This window comes from Monodon monoceros, unplaced genomic scaffold (genome assembly GCF_005190385.1).
Source record: "Monodon monoceros isolate NGI ecotype Baffin Bay Population unplaced genomic scaffold, NGI_Narwhal_1 Super_Scaffold_8, whole genome shotgun sequence".
In the NCBI taxonomy this organism is placed as follows: Eukaryota; Metazoa; Chordata; class Mammalia; order Artiodactyla; family Monodontidae; genus Monodon; species Monodon monoceros.
Genome location: NW_021703785.1, coordinates 71,018,671 through 71,041,903, shown reverse-complemented (window position 1 = coordinate 71,041,903; position 23,233 = coordinate 71,018,671). Strand labels below are relative to the sequence as shown.

At 43.6% G+C, this 23,233-nt stretch overlaps 1 protein-coding gene across 2 annotated transcripts in view; it reads left to right on the top strand.

Annotated features, from left to right (window-relative positions):
* WASF3 (WASP family member 3) overlaps window positions 1–23,233 on the top strand; it is a 91,226-nt gene that overhangs the window by 762 nt on the left and 67,231 nt on the right. The window lies entirely within an intron of this gene.

Sequence of the window (23,233 nt, the reverse complement as noted above, 5' to 3'; positions counted from 1 at the left end):
CGCCATCCCGGCCGCAGGTGGCGCCCGGGCCTCGGCCCGCGCCGCACGCGTGGGCCCGGGGCTGCCTCGCGTCCGGGAGCCTCGCGTCCCTCCGGGCTGCGCGCGGTCTCGGCGCACCTGGCCCAGTCCCCGCGTGCCCGCCGCCCGGGTCCGGCCCTCTCCCCTCGGCTTCGCCCTCCCCGCGGCCGGTGCCCCCTCCCCCGGGGCTGCGGGCGCCCGTGGTCCTGGTCCCGGCCTCGGTAGCCGGGCTGGGCTCCGGGTGCCGGGAAGGGGTCGGCAGCCTGCGAGCGGCCCGCTGCGGGGCGCGAGGACTGGGCGCGCCGGGGCCCGCGGGCCGGGATGCGTCCTCCCGGGAGGCTCTCCCGGCGGGGCCTGGCTCTCGCGCCTCCTCCGCGCCGGGGCTTCTGCGAGGGGAAGCCTTTGCCTCTCCGTGTGTGCTGCTTAACCGGCAATGGCGATTTCTTCTTGATTCAGCTTCTGTGCAAGGGAGAGTTCCCTGGTGGAGAACAGAGTTCTTAATTATTAAGAAACTCGGCTGTGGGTTTAAGGATGAATGGAGCATCTCGTTTCTTAGCTGCTATTGGGCGAAGTAGGAATTCTTTCTCATTTGGGGATGAATTTTAAATTCTCAGTTATTACCAGCAGTAATTATTAAGTTTTTAACAACTGACAATTAAAAAGGCCTGTTTTTGTTTTGAAGCTCTTCAAATCAAATGCATCGCGGGGCATGAAAGATTAAGAATCGGAATCCACATTTTTTAAGGGCAGGAGCCAGCCATTAGAAATGTTTTGCATCTTAAAAAAATTAGGTTTGTCTAAAACTTAAAATGTCTGCTTCTCTGTCAAAACTAGGTTCAAAGTGTTATAATTGACTTACTTCTCTATTGCCTCTAGGGCAAATTCTATTGAATGCTGGTTGCTTCTTTCTGTATGTGCTTTACCCAACTTTCCTTTTCTAGCAGTGAAACAATGCAGAGATTCTTTAAAGCTAGTTCTTTTATCTACTTGAGAGGTTAAACGAAAGAATGCCGGGTTTGGCCTTTCCCATAGGCAGTTCTCATTGTGTGTCTGGTCTCCTTCCTAAGAGCGTCCACGTCATACTCATTTTTCTTCATTTTTTAAAGACCTCCTTAATTGATATTCATGAGAGTTGTGTCTTTTCAGATGTTTCAGGCTCACTAGGTTGGAAAGTTTGGTTGGCTTTATATAGTTACCGTCTGACCTGTAGTCTCTGTTTTCTTAACACAGTGAAAAGAAGCTCGTTCTGGAACTATCTCCTTATAGAAATTGTTCTTGCATGTCTGGTTGCTGACATGAAGTTGCATTATAGCATTGTTTTCTCTGTTTGCCTCAGATTTTTGACCTAATAGGCAATGATGTGCTACACCATTTTTACAAAATCCTGAAAATAAAGGTGAAAAAAGACACTTTGCCGAGTGGTCCTGCCAACATTATAGCACCCATCTCTTCTCAGTGTGTCCTTGTAGACGTGCCTTACCCTTCCCATGGAAGCCTTCATGTGGCGAGGAACCTTCTGGTTATTGGAACGTTTTGATTGAAATAGTTGCCTGTTATAAGTATTCAACATATAGCTCGTGGGCCACTGCTAATGGTCGTTTAGAGTTCCCAGGACTTTCTCTGGAGAATATTCGAGATTGTGTTTTCCACTCACAGGCTGCTATCATTCCTTACGTTTTCTTGGGAGTGCCTCCATATGGCTGGACAGACTGCAAATGTTCGACTTCTCTTTTAAGTCCTTTTTTTTTCTTAGGGCCTGGTTTTCCTCTTTGAGGGCAGATGTTCTCGGGAGCTGCTCGTGGCGTTGGGACCCATGCATGCCTCTTCCCCGCTGGTTCTCTACCCCTGCCTTCATTTAAGGCTGGTAATGCAGGAATATCGTAGACCAGCAATGCGTAAATAACGCATGTTGTAACATACATTTACTGTCACTGTAGAGATAAATGGAGCAGGAAGTCTGAGTTCCCCCTTCCTTCTGGTCCTGTCGCCCCCCGTCTGGTCCTGTTTCTTTCTCCAGGGGTAACCGCACTTAATGCCATGGGGTAGTCACCTTTTTTATTCAGAAGCCCTTTAGTGGATGCCTGCGAAGTACCGGGCGCTGCTGTTTCGATACTGGGATTGCAGAAATAGGAGACGACAGCTCCGAGGATGCTCGTGGTGGCGAGACGAACAGTTCGCGAGCAACGCGGCGGCTGCTGAGGCAGAGCCCGCGGTGAGGCCCGTGGAGCATCCCGTGAGTGGCCGGACCCACTCATTGGCCCACTTTGTTCATTCAGCGAACTCCAGGGCTCACGGGGTGTTCGGGGACACAGGGGAACAAGGCAGGTGCCTCTGTGGGCCCCGGATGAGCTCCCGGTTCGGCGGCATCTGCGACCGTGGGAGCCGCTGGTCACGGCGCAGTGTGCTCCGAACGGGCCCTCGCGGAGCTGACAGGATGACCAGAAACCCGAGCCTGGGGACGGTTCGGAGAGACGAGGAAAGCGCCCCCAGAAGTGCCAGGGGGGAAGGAGAGAGTACAGAGGCCTGTCGGGGACACGAGGCTTTGGAGCAGCTAGAGCCGAGGTTAGGGCTGCGTGGGGGTAGGGGGCCGGGGCGCCGCGTGGCAGGAGGGGGGGGGGTGAGCCGGGCCTCCGGGGCCCTGCGAGGCCCGTTAGGAGGGGCCTGGCCTCCCTGCTGGGTGACCAAAACGGCCGGAGCCTTCCGAGCTGAAGAAGGACGCAGTCAGACGTGCCCTTGGAGAACGGATAGCGGGGCAAGGCTGGAGGGAGGGGAGCCTGAGGGGGGAGGACGGCGTTGTCGGCGCGCGTGTGTGTGCGCGCGCGTGTGCTGGGAGAGCGAGGGCACAGGGCAGTGCCGAGTTGTGGCCTGGCGGCTGATGGGTGGTGAGGCCGTCCTTAGGCCCCAGGACAGCGAGCAGCCGCCGTTTGGGGGAAAGATGCTGCCCTTGTCAAGTTGAAGGTGCCTGCGGGACGCAGCGGTCAGTGGCCGCACTGGGATCCGGATATTGGGAGGTGTCTGGACTGGAGGCACGCGTGTGAGAGTTCTCAGCACCGGTTCCCAAACTGTTTGCCACAGTGAACTCGCAGGGAGTATGAGTTCGATGAAGGACGCTCAGCAGTGCAAACAGCTGTCAGCCCTGCGGGACCTGCCTGCTCAGTTTCTCCAGGAGTTTATGTCACGTTCCTTCTGATGACGTCATCTTTGCAAAGCTGGGGTTTCACTGGTTGCTGTTCTGCGTGCAGATCGGTGTGGACCAGGGAACGGGGGAGGTGCTATCCAGTCTGACTCCAAGGTGTGAGAAATTATGCTGTTTGTGTTTTACTGAAGAGAGAAGTGAAATACCCACTTTCTCTCAGTTGAAGTGTGCTGTTTTCAAATGGGTACTAAGTTGCTAGGACATAGATACTTGTTATTTGCAGTATCTAATGGTTCCATTACTCAGTAGGCATTTGTCCTTGCAATCAGGGCTGAGTGAACCGGTGCAGTGAGAAGAGAAAGTTCTAGAACCTCTGCCTTTGTTAATGGAGTAGATTCAAGAAGCTTGTGCAGAGCATGCGTAAAGAAAAGGAGTGGGGAGAATGGGATCTGAAGGACTCTTGTGTTTAAAAGATAAGCTCCCACACTGAGACTGAAAGGATTGGGTGTCTGGGAAGCCATGGTCCAGGGAAACGTCGGCAAAGAGGGATGATAACAGCCAGGTCATTGTAACATAGCTGACGGCAGTGATGACACAGTGATGGGGACAGGAGTGAGATGGCTGGTTTGTAAGAGGGTTTCCTAGTGAGCGTGGGCCACAAAGTGTGCTGGTGCTGAAGGGTGACAGAGGAGGGTGGGTGAAGGGGGACCTTTTTTTCTTTTTTAATGGAGGGATTTGTGCGTATTAAAGTACCAAGAGAGAGAGGTTGCTAGACAGAGGTTGCTAGATGGTGGTTTCAAAATTTCCATTGGTTTTAGCCCTAGGATGTAATTACTGATTTTGGCAAGAGGCATCACAGTGGAGCCTTATTGCCGTGGATTAAGGGGTGATGGTGCTAAGGGGGTGAAGCCAGTCAGGGGAGGCTGGATTTTGAAGAGGAGAGAAGGGCCTTCACTAGAGAGGAACGTCTGGCGCAGGGTGGAATGTTTTTAACAGTAACTTTATTTTCTCTTATTAAAAACAAACTTTTTAGGATGCTGTTTTCCTTTTAAGGCATGCTTTTCCTAGGGCGGGTGGTCCTTCCAAGGGTGGGTTTATGTGCGCACAGCCTTGTCTTTTTCCAGGTCCTGGTGTCCTCTGGGGTCACATTATCTGTGACGTCCTCTCCGTTGCTGCCCTGTCCTGGTAGTGCTTTCTCAGCCACTTACCTCAAGGCCAGTCTTGTTTGTTCTGTGTCAGAGCCTATCCTCCTAACTTAATAGATGTCCCTAGATTAGAATATTTTTCCATATTCTCGGACTTCAGTCCTGATCTTTAGAGCCACCCTGTTCTGTTTCTTCTTCCCCGGACCTGTGCCTGTTCTCTTTGAAGTTAGCTCTTTGCTTCTGTTGACTTTTTTTTTTTTTTTTTTTTTTTTACTTTTAAACATCCCAGGGTATTTTCCCACCTTTCAGGTCTACTAGAGCCTCTGGGCCTTGACCCTGAGCACAGCATCTGGGATCATTTCTAAACTTTGGACGAGTGACATTGTCCCTTGCTCCTCTTGTTGGGATGCCCTTTGACCTTCTGGAGCAGTGGTCTTGAAACTAATGTAAAGATGTCTTCAGCTATATTCTTGAACTTTTTCAATGTTTTATTTAATTTTTTTCTTTCAGTTTTTGCTTTCTGGTTCTTTTCAGGAGGTCCACACGTGTGTGAGTGCCTACTATGTATCACACTAGTTACTGGTGATAACAGTGTTGATACAGCCAAGGTCCAGTCGTCAGAAGCTAGAGAGGTAAGGCAGAGGGTCGATTGTCCAGCTCACGTAACTGTAAACTCCCTTCTGGTCCACAACCAGACAGCGTGGTGCCTGTTCGATAGGTGTGTCTGCCTTTGTCAGATAACCTCAGGTAAAGGCCTCGTTAGGTCATAGCCTTAGCTTGCAGTGGTAACACACGTTGTCTTCCCCCAGCTCATGTGACCTTTGGTCTCTGAGTACTTCTGATTTCTGAAGACCGTACTGGGCCCGTAAAAGTTGTGCTCCAGCGCAATCCAAAGATTGCATCGCCTACTGCAACCGTTGCATTTTAGTTCATCTCATAGCATCCTCTCATTGCGTGCTGGTACTTGTTTTTGTGCCCATGAACAGTTCAGTGAAATTCTGTTGCAGTATAAAAGTGTGGATGTGATTGACTGTGAACCACAACCCATGTAGCCATATTTTATCAGCCAAGTGGATGTAATAGTGTATTCTTTGCCATAGAAGGGCTTCAACAGATACTTTCTCATTGGCTGAATATGTCATAAGTTTTGATTCATGACCTGAGCAGAGCACTACCCCTACTGTGTAATTTTAAAAACTTGATCTGAGTCATTTTGCCCTACTAATGTCACACTTATTTTTTCAGCTCCTCAAAATATGTGTATGACACAGGGGGTTTTGGTTTTTGCCTATTACCTTATGTAGTCCTGTGTTAGGGAATTACCTAGGCAGATATCAGCTTTCTGTTGACTTTGTAACTCTGCTGGGTGGTATTCTTTCTTCAGGTTAGAGTGAATGCTTGAGGAGAGGCCATGGATTTGAATTACTCCCTGTGGTGCATGGAAGGAATAGTGTCTAAACAGGAGGGAGCAACATGTCCAATCCAAAGGGAGGATGACATTAACCAGAAGGTTGCAAGGAGGTAGAGCCTGTGCTCACGTTGGTCTCATCCTGTACGAGGCTGTCCACAGCCTAGAAAGGGGAGGAGTAGATTCACTTTCCATCTCTGCAAAGTAAGACCTTAATTTTGGGGGCATGATTGTAATTTTTCAGAATAGGACATTCGTCTGTTTCAATACAAATGGGAAAACATTTGTTTTATAACCAACCCTGTAGATTTAAAACATATCTTGGTTCTTAGTTTTCCATAACTCTAAACACCTTTTAGAGTTAACTACCTTGATTATTGGTTTAAAAACCAGCAGTCACAGAAACCCCCAAATTCCCCAGTCACCTGCCTTCAGATTTTAATTACACACTGCAAACAACTTTGTTTCCAAAGGCTTGACTAAAGTGGGAATTGTTCTTTGAGCTATCCCAGGGAGGAAGATTATTAAAACGTTACTTCTTTTTTTAAAAATTGGCATTGTAATTTTGAACGGTTACAAGGCTTATCAGCGATAATGAAGTCCCTACCTGAGCTGTAATTAAAAATGCACAGCTTCTGTGCTGTTTGTCCACTGCATCACATAGGCTAATTAAAGACTTCTTCCATTTCCAGTATGCCCAGTTCCTTCCATTCTACCCCTCCAAAAAAAAAGAATTATGGCCATGACAAAACTTAGGGTATCATTTGAAAGAATTGTGTTAGGGCTTAGGCATTAAAGGGTTTAGGACAGAATTTTTCTTTTAAACTACATTTATGGCTTCTTTTTCTGCTATGCAGTTTAGAAGTGTGTGGCTTTATTTCTTAGGCTATTTGGTTGCTACTGATAGTCAAATTTCATTTGAGACAAACAGTATTGCCCTGCATTTTAATATTTACTCAGCATTTTTTCTCTTTTTGGACACTGATATAACTTAGATCAACTGTGTATAAGTAAAAGTTGCATGTACAGTTTTTTTTAATGGAATGTATACTTTATCCAGTTTTTTACTGTTTGAGATGCTTATGATTTTATCGGACATAAGTGGTGGGAGCTTGTCTGTCTTGTCCCCCATTAAATAAAGATTTGAATGAACTCATAGGAAATGCTCATCATGATAAAGCTGTATATAAATAATGAGAATCAAAACTACATGAGGATCAGGAATGAAAACAACAAAACCTGTACTTTCAGTGATGGTTGAGCCTCCCAAGTTGGTGTTTTAGATGTGGTGGGCTTACTTGAATAATGCAGCGTGTCAGTGACTCAGCACGAGAAGCATCTCTTGGCTTGCAGTGGTGTGTGTTGGAAGCTCTGCTGGAATTCAGTTAGTTTATTCCTCCACTTACAGATGGTTTGAAGGCTGTTGTATTCTGCCTCCTATATTAATGCTGGAAGGCATGGATCATATGTGGATTTTTTTGCTCTCCTTGTGTATGTTTTGGAGGGAGAATGTATGAGGAGATTTGGAATCAGGTGGACAAAATCCTCTGAGCCTGAAAGTCCTGCCAGGCCAGCATAATCTTAATATCTAATATTGTCAAGGATGTTACGAGAAAAAAATCATAGGACAGTCTCATTCATGAACATGCTTGCAAAAATCCTAAAAAATAACAATTAGATCTATCAACATAAAATGATAATATATCATGAACAATTTGTGTTTATCCTAGAATGCAGTGTCGGTTTAGCATTCAACAAATCCAATGCGTCTCACCATATTGATGGAGAAAAAAACTATACAGTCATCATTAGATGCAGGAAACACTAAAATTTAATATCTATTCATGATGAAAAACTTTTAAGCAAACTAGGAAGACTGTCGGCAAGAAAACTTAGAGCAAATGTCATATTAGTGTTGAAATAATGAAAAGTTATCTTCTAAAATTGGAAATGAGATAAGGATGCTTGTAATTGCCACATTTATTCAGCATTATATTGTAGGTTCTTGCCAGCGCAGTAAGGTAAGAAAAAGAAATAAAAAATACTAGAGTTGGAAAAGAAGGAAAAAATTCAGTATATGCAGGTGAAACTATTGTGTAATGCAGAAACATCCAAAAGAATCCGTGTAAGTTATTAGACTTAAGGTGTGTCTTTAGCATGGTTGCTAGATTCTCTATAGCCGTAAACAATTAGAAAACGAAGTTAATAAAGGTACTACTTATAATAGCATTAAAAATCCAAACATATAGGAATAGAACTTGTAAGAAATTTATAATACCTTTACGTAGGAAACCGTAAACTATTTAGAGAATTTAAGGAACAGGTAAGAAAAGAGGGAATATACCATGTTCATGGTATGAAAGACTAAATATAGAGATGTCCGTTCACCCTAAATTGATATAGATACTGTTCAACCCTAGTCCGTAGCATGAAAAAATCTTAGGAGGTGGAAATTGACTGTCTGTTTCTAGAATTTATATAAATGTAGAGGGCAAAGAATTTCAAGACACCCTTGAAGAACAACAGGTGGCAGGACTTATCAGATATCAAGAGTTTATAAAGTTGTAATATTCTAGACCATGTGGTATTGTCACAACTGTGGGCAAACAGATGAATGAAACTGAACAGAAAGACCTGAAACAGAACCAAACATCTGTAGACATTTGATTATGTTAAGTGTAAAATAGTTTGGAAAGGATGGTCTTTTCAGTCGTTGGTGTGTGATCCTTGAGATGGATGTCCATAAATGACATTTGACACAAAATTTTATAACATACACAAATTTTATAACATACACAAAAATCAATGCCAGACAGACTGTAGATCTAAAGATGAAAGGTAAAAAATAATATAGGGTAGCTTCATGGCCTAGAGTAGGGAAAAATGTCTTAAATAGAGAGCCCTGACCGTGAATGAATAGATACTAAATTCTTTGTTGGGGGTTTTTAACCACAAATGGGTGTTGGATTTTGTGAAAGAAAAATCTGTATCTATTGAGACACCCATGTAGTATTGTCGTTTATTAATATGACATATAGTACTAATTGAGTTTTGGAGGTTAAACCAACTTTGCATTCTTCAGATAAATCCCGTTTGTTCATGGTATGTAATTCTTTTTCTGTGTTTCTAGATTTGATTTGTTAATATTTTGTTGAGTATTTTTTCATCTAATTCATGAGGGATATTGATCTGTAGTTTTTTTTTTTTTTTTGCATTAGGCGGGCCTCTCACTGTTGTGGTCCCTCCCGTTGTGGAGCACAGGCTCCGGACATGCAGGCCCAGCGGCCATGGCTCACGGGCCCATCCGCTCCGCGGCATGTGGGATCTTCCCGGACCGGGGCACGAACCCGCGTCCCCTGCATCGGCAGGCGGACTCTCAACCACTGTACCACCAGGGAAGCCCTGATCTGTAGTTTTCTTGTGCTATTTTTGTCTGGCGTTGGTGTCAGCATAAAACTGGTTTCATAGAATGAGTTAGGAAGTGTTTCCTCTTCTAGAAAAATTTGTGAAAGATTGGTATTTCTGTTTTAGGTATTCACCTGTGAAGTCATTTGGGCCCGAGGTTTTCTCTGTGGGAAGATTTTTAATTACTACTTCAATCTCTTAACTTGCTATACATTTATTCAGCTTATCTCTTCAGTCAGTTTTGTTAATTTGTTTCCAGGATTTTTCCTTTTCATCTAAGTTGTCTGGTTTGGTGGCATAAACTTCTTGAGAGTATTCCCTCATAATCCTTGTGAAGTTTTTCTCGTTGGTAGTGATCAATGTCTATTCTTCTTTTTTTTCCTTTTTTTCTTTTCTTTGCGGTATGCGGGCCTCTCACTGCTGTGGCCTCTCCCACCGCGGAGCACAGGCTCCGGACGCGCAGGCTCAGCAACCATGGCTCACGGGCCCAGCCGCTCCGCGGCATGTGGGATCTTCCAGGACCGGGGCACGAGCCCGTGTCCCCTGCATCGGCAGGCGGCCTCTCAACCACTGCGCCACCAGGGAAGCCCCTCAATGTCTATTCTTCATTCTTGATTTTACCAGCTTGTGATTTTTCTTGTTTTTTTTTTGTGTGTGTGGTCATTCTAAAGGTTTGTCAGTTTTGTTAATCTCCTAACATCTAGGTAGAACTTAACCTCAAAATTGTCGAAAAATGATCTGTGACTGTGTTTTTACTTTTTATTTTTTTCAAGAGAGGTGAAAAGCATTTGTTTTAAAATTAACATTCATCTTTTCAAAGAAACATTTGAGAGCTTATCTGAGGCTAAAATGTTATTCAGTAATAATTTGGTTTGGTAAGTTAAAAATGAGAGGGAAAATGGAAATGAGTTTAAAGGAAATGATGGAAATCATCTATGTACCTATTTATGTTGACTGTGTTTTAGACTATAGAATTTTAGAATGATAATTGTGCGGAACTGTCTTTCTGTTGTGAAACTGTAGAACAACAAGAAGAGAGAAACTAGATTAAAATACAAAAGTCAATAAAATATCCAAGCTAGAGAAGGGGAAGGCTGGTGATGATTCGTTATAAGCAAATTATTTAATTATTATTATTTTTTTGCTTTCCTTTTATTGAGTAATTTGAGATGATAGACAAAATTCAAATATTTTAATGTTCCATGGATTACATAGGTGAGTAGCCTGATTCCAGACAAACATTAAACTGAAGTGCCAAGAATAGGAAATAAGGTTGAAAATAACAGTTCTCTTTTGCTGAGGAGACATTGATATTTGGGGTTGTTTTGCAGATATAACAAAATCTCACGTCCATTATCACCGTGCCTAGTTTACCATTATTTTTTTGTCTCTTTGAACTTTTGGGGGAAAAAGAATGAAAGACAAGGAAAGCATTATTCTCTTTGTATCTTGCTCCTTCTTTGTCCCCACCTTACGGTGATCTTTAGACATGATATACACCCTTGTGATGACCCTTTTCCACCAGGAGACAGCATTCCCAACGGTTAGCGTGCCCACTGATTGTACATGGTCATCAGAAACGAATGAATGAGCCCAGAAAAAATGAAACTGAATCATGCCGAAAAACGCGTGATTTCTAGATTGACTGCATTTCCAAAACCTTAGATGTTGAAAAGTAGAGATGCCTGTATTTCCAGTCATTTCTTGCTGCGTATTTTTGGCTTTCCAATATGTAAATTTGCATTTAAACATAACCTCTTAGGTTTTTCCGTTTAGAAGGGTATTAGGATAGGTTTTTATTAATATGAATATGTTCAAAAGTTGGCTTTCCTGCTGTTTTTCCCTCAGAAGTGCTGTAGCATAAAGTAGCTTAAAAATTTGTGCAGTTGCTGTTTCTGTCAGGAACATCTCAAAGAACCTCAGTGAATGGAATCCCACTTTCAGTGGGCTTTGTATAAAAGCGGCCAGGCATTAGACGCACATGTGTTTGTAGGTCCAGTTAGCATTCAGATATTATTTCTGAAGTGTTGGATTTCATATAATACATTTTGGTGCTTGTTGACTTTTTTTTTTCCCCTTTAATTCTAGTGTCAGCCTCAAATTATTTCTGGTAATTTTGGAATTTCTTTCTGTTGTTTTCAAAGATGGTGTTTGTTTTGCAGGAATTGGTCATTGGTGAAATGAAGAATCCTTCCTTATCTGGATGAATGGAATGTGATTTCTTTTCCTAAATTGAGTGAAATTTGATTCATCCTGGTCTTCTCATGAAAGTACTAAAATAAATCATAAGGTTCGGCAAATTTCATTTAAATTCAACTTCCCAGAATTCCTGAAGTGTTAGGGATATGAACGGTAGTTAGTTAAATCACATTTTAGGAAAGTTGAATAAATAGAAACCCAGAGAGGTTTGAGTTGACCAGAGCGTTTTGATCGTTTTCCTTCCCTCTCCCCCAGATGTATAAATGGTAAATGCTGTATCCTAGTATTATGTTTTAATACTCTCACTGTTAAATCTAGCATAGTTTTATAACTTTTTTAGTCACTAATATTTCCTTGCTGCCATATGTAAGTTGTTGCGTATTGCTTCAGTTTTCTTAATTTGCTGAGATATCCTGTATGTACGTTTAAGAATGTATGTATTTAATAGACTTACCACCCCGAGTTTTACTTTTGCTGCTAATTGCTCCTTTTGGAAGGAAAACAAGCGATAAACTTTGAAGGAAGCAGTAGGAGACGGTTTAGCTGTAAGTGTCGGGGAGGGCAGGGGACAGTCCTGAGTGACTTGCCAAGTTTCAGAGAAGTTATGATGAAGAAATCAGTTGGAAGCTTTCACTCTAGTTCCAACCAGAGTTACTCCCTTCTGGCTGCTTGGCATTCTGATGCAAATTTTGTTAAAAAAAAAAAAAAAAGTTACAAAACTACTGCTCTGTGGGCAAGGGGTCCCAACTTATATTATCAATGGAAGACGATCAGAGCTTCTTGGCTTTTTATTTTTAATGACCATTTACTAGAGATTCTTTCCTTGACAGTCATTTGCTATGATGCTTTGCCAGCTAGGCTCTGGGATCAGAACAGAGGGGCCATTTGGAACATTGAAGAACGAGGCATATGCCTTGGGGATTATTCAGCCCCTGCTTTGGGATAGGATGTCAGTAGGTGTGGACTCTGTGTTTGCTGGAATTGCTTCCAGGTCTTAGAATCAGGAGTAAAGGCACTTTGGTTTAGTAGTTGGTAGATGTGTGGCTTGTGGACACTATTCTGTAAAACCTTAGATTCCCTTTACAGGTTCTTGAACCAGATTTGTGGCTCACCTGAAGCAGATGTGCGGGGTCTAAGGGATGCCTTCTGTATGGGTCTCATTTCTAGCTCATTTACTGCTTCTATTCTTATTTTCCATTTCTCTTTTTCACCTACTTCCAGTAAATGCTGTCTTGTTTCTGGAACACAGTGGGATGTGCACAGGGCTGGATGATTGAGTGCCTCTCAGACCCGATGAGAGACAGAATTGCAACCCAGTCAAGAGCAGGTGTTTGGGGCCAGACTGATTTGGGGTCACATCTTGGCTTTGCCGTTTATTAGCTGTGTGGTCTGGGGGCCGTTTCTTAACTTCCGTGAGCCTTGACTTCCTTGTCTAAGAAAACAACGCCTGCCCCGCAGAGTTGATGTAAGGAGTAAAGGAAGCCACGTGAATACTGAATGAAGGGTCGACTTCTGTACTGAGAGTAAAAAATCGCCCAGGAATCGGCAGAATAAAGAACAATAGCAACAGCAAGAAAATTCCTAAGAAACCTTCAGACCTGTGTGTGCGTCCTGGGACCACACCTTGGAAGAGAGGGCAGAACAACCTAGATGTCCTTCTTAGCTGTTAACAGATCTCCTAAGAGGGTCAATACCTTGAGGGCATAATTATTCACTAAGAAAGATGTGGAAGGGCACCGCTATGGATGTTTAAAAATGGGGCAGAAAGAAAGGAATGCTAAGTGATCATTTGCAGCCTGGGGTCTTAGTGAAAAGAGGGTAACAACTGAGGTGCCGTGGCTTGGACAGAGTTCGTGTGGGCAATGTGTATCAGCTCTCAGAAGAGTGCATGTCTGATGATTTACGTGTTAGGTGTCTTCATTATGTGATCAAATTTGATGTCTACGGCAGTCCTCTACGGGAGCTTTTTATTCAGATGGTCCCGGATCATGTGAGGGCAAGTTCCAGAGGCAACAGAGACAAGCAAGGATGGGAAAGAGTAGGATGATTTTCCTGAATGGATGAGACACAGAGAACTACTCCTGGGCCTCAAGCAGCGGGTGAATGGGTAATGCTGGCTGAGGACCTGATGCAGCGGGGGGCCCTTTCTCCTGTGCACCTGTTGTCATTCTGTCTGTGCCCAAAACGTTCACACAGAAGATGCAGAGAAGGTCGTAGTCAGAGTCGGCACAGGTGAGGGGGAAGCAGGGCCCAGGGATCCTCAAACCCAAGCACAGTTCTTTTATGTTAGGTGGTGTTTTCATTAAAAATTCCTTATTCTATTAAAAAACATTTTTTTTAAAATTATGAATTTGATGATATTTCCTGTTTTTGTTGCTTCTTTGTGCAGTTTTTCAGAAAAGTGGCCCTAAACACACTGTACTGGGGCTTGGGAGCTGTCTTTAAATTATCCTTCTGTAATCTGTAGAATATCCCTTCTTCCTTCTTAAAGCTGTGACAGTCTTGTGAAGCCACTCTTGCTTTCTTGAAATTTGCCTTTGTGGTCGGGAGGCTGTGTCAGGACGGTTTCATTCCCCTCAGATAGTAGGAGCAGATGGTAACAGGCATCCGGACTGTGGGTGCTACCTCAGGAGCCCGAAAAGGTTTGGAGGGCAGAAGCCACGGCTCCCCAGGAAGTGATCTGCTCAGAAAGATCCTGAGAACTCAGTTCAGTGAAGTTCATTTTGGGCTCAGGGCAGTGAATCTCTGACCTCCTGGAAGATGCTGCATTTTTGCCTAATGTTTACTTAAATCTCTAACTTTTAAGTGGTACCTCTGGTGCTCTCCTACCATCCCCCTCCCTTCCAGGAAAAAAAAAAAAAGACGCCCTTGGTTTTGCAGGATTATGGAGATCTAGCAAGCATTATAACAAAGGCACTTCATCATGGCTTAGTCACAGGGGACCAGTAAATTAACAGAATGGGGGGCCTTTCTCTTGCTTCTTCTTCAGGGCTGATGGTTTCTGCTGGAATACAAATGAAACATCTCAGGATTTTAAAGATCTTACTATGAAAATCCTTGACTGTGGCAAATGAGGGTGTCTTATAATTCATGGGAAATACTTGCTAAGAGTGCTTCTCTAGAGCGCTTATTTTTAGAGTAAAAGTGTGACTTTAATTTCCAGTACTAGGCAGTGAACATAATTTTTCTGAAACAGTATTCATAGGATCTAGAATTAAGACTGTATGGCCTCTGTTAACCTAATCTATAGTTGATATGTTCACTGTAGAATATTGAGAGTCTGGTTGTTAACCAAAGAATTATTTATTACAGAAATTATTAAGGATAGCTTATTGGGATTGACTTATAATTTCATTCATTTCTTTATAATTAACAGATAAAAGGAGGATTTGTCTTGAGTTCAGTCATTCCTCAAATTAAAATAAGGAACTTATAAAATATTTTTCAGTTTTATGTTATCTGGGAAGCACTCATGGGCGGCAAAGAAACACGTGAGATAATTATTCAGGAATTTTACTTGCTAGTATCTGTGTGTTGAAGGTACATATAGGACAAGAGGTCTTGGCATCTCTTGCAAAGTCAGAATTGCCCTGTAGATGATCCTACAGAGAGTCAGAACTGTTTCAAAGTCTTTGTAAATGGAACGAAGTGAAAACAGTTCCTCCTTTGATAGTTCTGATGGCTGGGGCCTTTTGGCCAAGGTTATGGAGGAGAAGTAGCGTCCAGCCTCTGGGAAGAGACGGGGCGGGGGGCTGGGCAGATGCCTTCTGAATCAGAGCTTTCATCGTGAAATACACAACGTCCTCCCAAGCGATAGTGTGGGAAGCAAAAGAGGAAGAAAAACTTTGAAAAAATTGACAGAAGTGAGCGAATACATAATTGTAACAGGTAATATTTTCATGTCAAAGAGAAAGAATGAATGGATGAGAACTTGGTGGGATACCAGATAGGGATAAAGGGGGAAAAGTCCACAAGAGGTAAAAATTGCCTGATTTCTGGACCAACATGATACTGAATAATGGTTGAGTTTAAATAGCAGCTGTTTGCATTACCCTCCAGATAGAGCACCCGCTCAGCTGATGGGCTGTTACGTGGTGCCTTCCGGTTGGGGGCCGAGTCACTTAGGTATACCCGTAAACTAATTTTTAAAAAATCCCATGGTTAGGGCTTCCCTGGTGGCGCAGTGGTTGAGAGTCCGCCTGCCGATGCAGGGGACGCGGGTTCGTGCCCCGGCCCGGGAGGATCCCACATGCCGCGGAACGGCTGGGCCCATGAGCCATGGCCGCTGAGCCTGCGCGTCCGGAGCCTGTGCGCCGCAACGGGAGAGGGCACAGCAGTGAGAGGCCCGCGTACCGCAAAAAAAAAAAAAAAATCCCATGGTTAGAGGGGATTTGCTTATAAGTAATACATTAGATAACTGTAATTTTGCTTTATTCAGTCACGTGGGGAAATACGAAGATTGAAACATATGTTGCTGCTGTTGATAAGGACATCCGTTCCTCGCGGTTTGTTTCACGGATAAATTAGATGGTAAGCTTCTGGAAGGCAGAAGACCGGCTCTTCTTCATCTTAGAGCTTGGCTTACATGCAGCAGGCGCCCAGTAGTGTCTGTTGACATTGTAAACTAGGTGAGCATTCACTGCTGAGTCTGCGTGCTGTCAGACCATACGTCCCAGAGCAGACTTACTCTGAAAAAATGCCTGTTGCTTTGCCATGTGTACGTTTTGCTAAAGTTAAACTGTGGCCCCCAATGCCTAACGAAAGACTTACTGTGTTGCTGATGGTTTCTAGTATGAGTAGAGGTCACAGCTGAGGGTGGTGCTGTAGAAATCTCACTCCACAGGCCTAGGCAAGAAAGGAAGGTTTGAGGTCGTTTCCATGGATTCTGTGAGATTTAATTTTTCATTGTTTTTAAAACTATCTCCTGAGGAATCTGGGATTGTCTGGCAAACAGAAGGAGTGCTGTGCTTGGATGGCAGAGAATCTGGGTTTGTCTGATGGTTAGAATTGTGACGCTCCGGAGGGGCTTCATTCGGTGGGTGATGTTGGCTTTGTTTGTCGGATTTTCAGTAATGAAGTAATATTTGATTTTTTCAAGTAGTTTAACATGTGGCTTCTGTTGTTCAATCATGTTTCACAAGACCTTCTCCACTGCAAGATTATTAAAAAAAAAAAAAATCTTCTGTGTTTCTTCTGGTCCTTTGTTGGTTCCATTTGGAACTTCTTTTGGCATGAGTGGTAAGGACGGACTCCGTTTGATTGCCCCCCCCCCCCCCCGTGGATTGTTACAGTAGCATTTAATGAATAATCTTTACTCCAGTGATACGAAATGCCACACCCATTTTATACTGAGTTCCTAGGTATTAGGAGTCATTTCTGCATTTCAGCAGCACGCTAATTAATCACTGTAGCTTCACAGCGCCTCAGTATCCGGTAGGGATGCTCTCTACTCTTTAGTCTTCTTTTTCAGAATTCCGTATCTTTGCTTGTTTTCCCGTAAGAACTTGAAGATCGCTTTGTCTAGTTCCTAAGAGGATTGTTGGGGATACTTAGAGAAAGCCTTCCTCTGTGCTGAATGACGCTCTGGAATCTTAGAACCCCATCTGTCTGGGGTCTCATAAGTCTGGAGACTTGTTTTTAGACTCAGTTCTGACGTTAACTGGCTCTGTAATAAGAAAAAAGAATTAGATTCATGTTTTACTATTTTACAGGTGTTTGCAGGTGGCTTTTAAAGAATTACTGTGTACTCATGGTTTTTTTCTTTACTTTCTCAATCACTAGACACAGCTATTGTAAGAATCCTTAACATTTTTTAGCATCACAGAGAGGTCCTCGTCCTTGCAAAAGTTGGAAACAACTGAATTAGAGTACTCTAAGCTCTTTTTTGTTCTAAAATCCAATTCTAAGTAAATGAAAGGTGGTATATCATCAATCCAATCAAGGATTGAATTTAAATCTTTGTAGCCACTGAAAGGGCTACTCTACCAAGAGAAACTGCAGAAATGGTTCTTGGCAAGATCATTTGTCTGTTTCTTTCTTTTTCTCTGGAAGCAGTTGGTGTTTTGAAAGGAAGCATATTGTCTAGATTTTCAAAGTTCTCTAAAAACAGGATGGGGGAGTGCGTTATTTTCGAAGCATGTAACATGATTGCATCTTCAGCAGAATTAAGTGCTTTGAAAGCTTGAATTCTTTGTGTTGTCATAGTTGACTATTACGGTTGAAATAAGTATGTATATATCTTCTTCCCTTTCTGAGTGTTCATTGTTAGGTTGGGGGAGAGCCCTGGACAGAATGATTATGGGAGAAGACAATCCAGGCTGTGTTAATTTTCTAAAGTCAGACTTTACATTTTGAAGGGCACATCGCATCTATAGTCTGTAGAATTCTGTCACAGATTGGAAAATAATGGAACAAATGATGAGAGAAAATTGGCCTTCATCTGTTGGCGAATGGCAGTTACCATTAAATTAAAGTGAGTTTTAAAAATGAGGAGACGATAATTCTTTTTTTGCCCCCTTTGGAAAATTACTTTCAGGATTCGTTGATTTTAAAATTGCTATAGGACTTAAAAAAAGAAAAACCTAAAAAAATTTACCAGAAATCCTATAATCCTATCAGAATAATACTCTGAAGCGGAGGGCGAGTTTGGGGATTTGTTGAATCTAGCCGCACCAGACTCAGTCTGCTTAAGAAACACAGATCATCATGCTCTTAAACAGGAAGTCAATATGGTCGTCAAATAAACTGGTGGAAATCGGAGTTTAGGAAAAACGAGGACATAAGCAGAAAATAATCCTAGAGTATAAATTTGAAAAATTCGCAGTGGAAGTCGGTTCACTGAATCCAGATGCCGTTTGTGCGCTAAGCAGGAAGAGAATATGCCAGGAACTCGGGACTTCTTTAGATGAAGCTCTCGATGTGAGTTCAGTTTCCTTCGTTCCAGCTCACGTGAGGAGAGTCCACCAGAATCGGGCTCTCAGATCCCCGTTTCTGGGAGGGAAGCCGACCGGCCCGTTTTGGGTTGTGTCCGTCCTGGTCACCGCGTGGCCAGGAAGTGTGGGGAGTTGGGGGGTGTCACGCTAACCCTTCCGGTTTCCGCCAGCGCTAAACAGCATCCCAAACTGACTTCTGTGTCAGCTGTCAATCACAGACTACCTTTTGGGAAATACATATTTTTTTCCTTAGATTCTAATTTGATCTTGGGCACCCTTTGCAGTCTAAAAAAAGCCTCATTTATAGCTTCTGCTTGTGCCAGTGAAGTGTCACAGTGCCTGAGGAACCCCATCCTGGCCAACACGGGGGTTTTTGTGTTTCAATCCTTGCTGATACGGTAAGTGAAAAGAGTATATGGCATTGCAGCTTTCATTCGCGTATATGGATGTCACTCGAGGTCGGGCATTTCTTCACGCCTGCTTTTCTGTTAATCGCTGGATGGAGTGTGACGTGGTTCTCTTCTGTTTTTGTTCAGCTGAATCTCTGGGCTGCAGGGAGTCTTCTGTTTTGTTAGAGGAATCGTTTGGGAGAAGTTTCAGCTTGTTCCATCAGGCATCAAATATAGCACTAGGAGTGGTTCATCTCGAGACTGCCTCGGGCAGAGGGAGTGGGCAGGTGCCAGCAAAGCACAGAAGGAAGTGATGGGGGAGCAGCGTGTCTGGTGGGAACCGCTGTGATGGGTGCATCGGTAGACCACACATTGAGCCCAGTGGGCCTCAGGAGCTGTATGGTCTAGACCAGGGACCCCCAACGCCCGGGCCACGGTCCCGTAGTGGTCCGTGGCCTGTTAGGAACCAGGCCGCACAGCAGGAGATTAGCAGCGGGCAAGTGAGCGAAGCTTCATCTGTATCCACAGCCGCTCCCCGTCGCTCATATTACCTCCTGAGCTCCGCCTCCTGTCAGCATTATGGTGAGTTGTATAATTATTTCATTATATATTACAATGTAATAATAATAGAAATAAAGTGCACAATAAATGTAATGTGCTTGAAAGGTCCGGAAACCGTACCGCAGCCCCTGTCCGTGGAAAAATTGTCTTCCATGACACCGGTGGAAGAAAGGTTGGGGACTGCTGGTCTAGACAGTTCCTGATGTCTCAAGTGACAAAATTCCGTGAAGGTCAGAGATTCCAGCCTGGTGCAGCGTTGTCAATAGATGGATGTGTAGGAGGGGTGTGGCTGCTTCAGCATTAATGGAATTCTGAGAGGAAACTCGGTACCATGATAATACTTAGGGAGTGATTTTGCTGTATCTGGTATTTAAATCTTCCCTTTTGTTATTTCTCCAAAGCGCCACAGAGCTGGGCAAATTTATGTGTGTACCTCTCTTGAAATTAAATTAAAAACAGTCCCGTTGGTGGAGGTTGGGTTGGAGTGAACCTTCTCCCTCCGAGAGAACGTTAGACCTCGTGCTTTGGATTGTCTTGAACACAGAGTCTCATGGCTTAGATGTTTCTTTAGATTTTCGCATCAGCGAGCACTGTTGTCGTGCCTCTTATACTGAATTGGAGCAAGGCAGTGTCCCGTTTCTGCATTAGTTCCTTGACTGCCCCCCCGCCTACCCCCAGTGCCAGCGAATGGGACCTCATCAGCTCAGGTTACGGGAGTGAATGGAAAATGTAAACAGGCCTTTGCTCTCGTGTGTGAAACTTTCCCTCCCCCTGAGAATGAAACCGGCTCCTTTGGGGAAACTGATGCTGAAGGGCCGTATCTGAGTAGCGCAACGACCGGATTTCTCATTACAAGACGCTGTCAGGGTATTCTTGGCTGTAGGCCGGGATGCTTGGGTTTCCATCCTGTTCATTTCTTATCCGTGATCCTCTGCGGAGAAGGTCTCCCCTCCCCATTTAATCATATTCAGAAGAAAAAAGGGTAAACCACCTGATACCTGTTTTTAATTGTTTCTGTACTGGTAAGGCTGCCGCCTCTCACTCTCTGTATAAAGATGTAACGTGGTATTTACTTCTGCTTCAGTCATTTTTTTTTTGAATGTTGACCTTTCTCATTTGAGGAAAAAACTAAAAGGAGGCATAAGGTGGAGAATTGATGATTCTTTTAAAACGTCTTTCTCCCTACAGATCTCATCTTTAAATGTAGATCTTAAACCAGAAATACCCCCTAAAAATCTACTCGTGGAAGGTAATCTGGCTGAGATTTAAGTACAGGCAGGTATAGATGAGGTTACTAGATGAGATCACCAAAGAAACGTTCCAAATAAATATATCAGAAGTCTGATAATCTCACAATTCTCTAGTGTCTTCTGTATAAAAAGTAGGAATGAAATGCCACAGAAACTTCCAGCAGCTAGCTGTTGGCTCCCTGTCACGTGCCGTGTACTGTCGGAGTGAGGTGACCGGCCCTCAGAGAGTTTCACATCCAGGAGACACAGGATCCGACTTGCCTGTTGACAGAATTGCTCTGGCTCCCGAGTGGAGAACAGGCTATTGGGAGCCAAGGGTGGAGGTGGGAGATCGGGTTGGGGCCAGCAGAGTCAAGGTGAGAAGTGGAGACCAGGCTGGGGGGCTTGGCGGAGCCATAGGTGAGAGCAGAGAGCAGAGCGAGGGCACTGCTTTGAAATTCAGGGCAGTGGTCTGGTCTGGTGATGTGAACTTGGCAGTTGTCTGGACTGGATGAGATCTGAGAGGAGGGGCTGTGATGGAGGAGAGCAAAGGTCCGGGGACTGAGCTGTGGGCCCTTCTGTTCTGCATTAACCCCCAGTGTGCGCAGCTGCTTCTTCAGGGTGGGCGGCTGACCGCCTGATGGAAGGAAATATTTATCAGGGAGTAGCTTAGAAGGACCTAGAAGGAAAGAGGAAGTTGGTTTTCTCTTTTGCTCCCTACGTCAGAGTGATTCTAGATTGCTCCGGGCTTTGCCTGATCTCCATAGGATAAGCTTTCCTGTATTATGGTTTTAATGAAGTTTATGATGTCACCTACCTCTGCAAAGTGCTTTATTTAACCAACCTCCATAATATAATATCTCATTCTGAAACTTGACTTTTTAAAAATATAAGTAATTAGTATGCATTTAAATCTTACTTTTCAGGAAATATTCCAGAATACAGGGAATATTTGTGTGGCTTTTTGCAGTAGTTTTCCTCATGGAATTATATAGTATTTTTACTTTACAATGTTTTCTCAATTTCTCCATATCTACTATGAGGACATTCTTACCAGTTATCTGCTGAAGAGTAATTGTTTGGAGGATAAATGTCATTCGATTTGTGCATGTGTTTTAAGTTTGTGTAATATGTTGTACAGCTCGCGTCAGTATTCTCAGTGCTTTCCTTCAGTTTAGTGTTTTCACAAATGCTTAAGGAATATAACATTTTGCATTTGGGGAACTTGTCCTTGGTTTCTATAGGGGATGTTGTGATTTTGAGGGAGTCCCTGCCCTATAATATTGGTTCTATGCATGAATGAACAAACTTAGGTGAGTGAGTGAGTGAGTGTGTGTGTGTGTGTGTGTGTGTTGGAGGGGGGGTTGATCTGTCGTGAAAATGGAAAGGTACCAAATACCATCCTAGCTTGTGTTTGGAAGGATCACTTCTCTTGTGAAATTACGGAGGAGATCGTTTTGGTCCAGAGCAGTCCAGCAGGGGCACAGGCCTCCTTTCGTGCACTTCCTGATTTTTATGTTTGAGGTTGAGAAAGGTGAGAGCTTGTAAGTTCTGCCTCCTGGGGGTGCTGAAGGGTAAACCATAAAGGGCCCGGACACTTTCCGGTTATAATAATGCCACCTTTCTTTTTCTAGACCATTTATTAAGCCACCTGAGATTTGCTTTTGGTTTTCAGTTGACATTATTTTTTACTATTAATCTTGCAGTTTATTTATTTTAAGTCAATTTCAGGTACTTTTTATAGTTGATAGTATTCTTTTTACATCACCTGTTATGTTTGCCTTGTTAGCATTTATTTCCTATGAGGTTCTCTTGCAGATTTATTTATTTACCCTTTCTGGGACACTTACCAGTAGAATCCATGCTCCACAAAAATAAGGACTTATTTCTTCTATTGCATTTTCTCCCCAGTACCTAGGTGCTAGTACATAGAAGGTATTCAACAAATAATTCTTTCATAAGTAAATACTGTATATACTATTTTGTATGCTTTCGCATGTAATCTCATGTCATAAGACTTTTATCACATAATTTAAAAGTCTTCTAAAATGCAACGTAGGTATTGCATAATAATTTATTTTATAGATCTAGCATAATTTACTTTAAATTAATTCTTTTGTTTGGCATATTTAGTTTCTCTTGTGTTTTGTTATCACAAGTAACACTAAGGGGAACAACTTTATGTATAAATCTTTGTCCATATTTGTGTTTACTCCTTTAGGATATATTGCTAAAGAATTAGTAGCTTAAATAATTTAAATAATTTAAGGCTCCTAACACATACTGACAACAAAAGTGTCGCAATTTATGCCCCCACTGACATTTTAGGAGAGCCCCTTTTCCCTGGAATTTGGTCTCTGATGCCATTTTCTCCCCACCTCGTGTTCATTCCCCTTGGCCTTGCCATCTGTTGTGTCTCTGTTCCATTCCCTCAATTACAGCAGTGCTGGAGGCTTGTGACTTCTCATTCCAGCCTCAGCTCTGTGTTCACTGATGATCTGGAGGTCCCCTGCACGTCAGTTCTCCACCTCCAAGCGTGTAATTATTGTCTTTCCATCGCGACCTGCTCTCCCCTGCTCTGCTCCCTTTTTTTGTTTGTTAGATTTTTTCTTTTCTTTTTTTTTTTTTTTTTTTGCGGTACGCGGGCCTCTCACCGTTGTGGCCTCTCCCGTTGCGGAGTGCAGGCTCAGCGGCCATGGCCCACGGGCCCAGCCGCTCCACGGCATGTGGGATCTTCCGGGACCGGGGCACGAACCCGCGTCCCCTGCATCGGCAGGCGGACTCTCAACCGCTGCGCCACCAGGAAAGCCC